Here is a 245-nt window from a genome sequence, read left to right as displayed (position 1 = left end):
AGCAGTGCACAGCCGATGGCAAAGTCCGAAGCGTCACAGACGACGCTGAAAGGACGACTAGGGTCTGGCAACGCCAGTGTTGATGCATGCAGGAGGCTGTCTTTGACCCCGTCAGACGCCTCCTGATGCTCGGTGTTCCAACACCATTCCGCATCCTTTTTAAGGAGATTGGATAATGGCCGGGCCATTTCTGCGTCATTTACGCTTTACTTGTGCAAGTAGTTGGCGAGACCAAGCCACTAACG

The sequence above is a fragment of the Plasmopara halstedii genome, assembly GCF_900000015.1.
Source record: "Plasmopara halstedii genome assembly, contig: Scaffold_289, whole genome shotgun sequence".
Taxonomy (NCBI): domain Eukaryota; phylum Oomycota; class Peronosporomycetes; order Peronosporales; family Peronosporaceae; genus Plasmopara; species Plasmopara halstedii.
Note: the sequence above shows the minus strand (reverse complement) of the source record.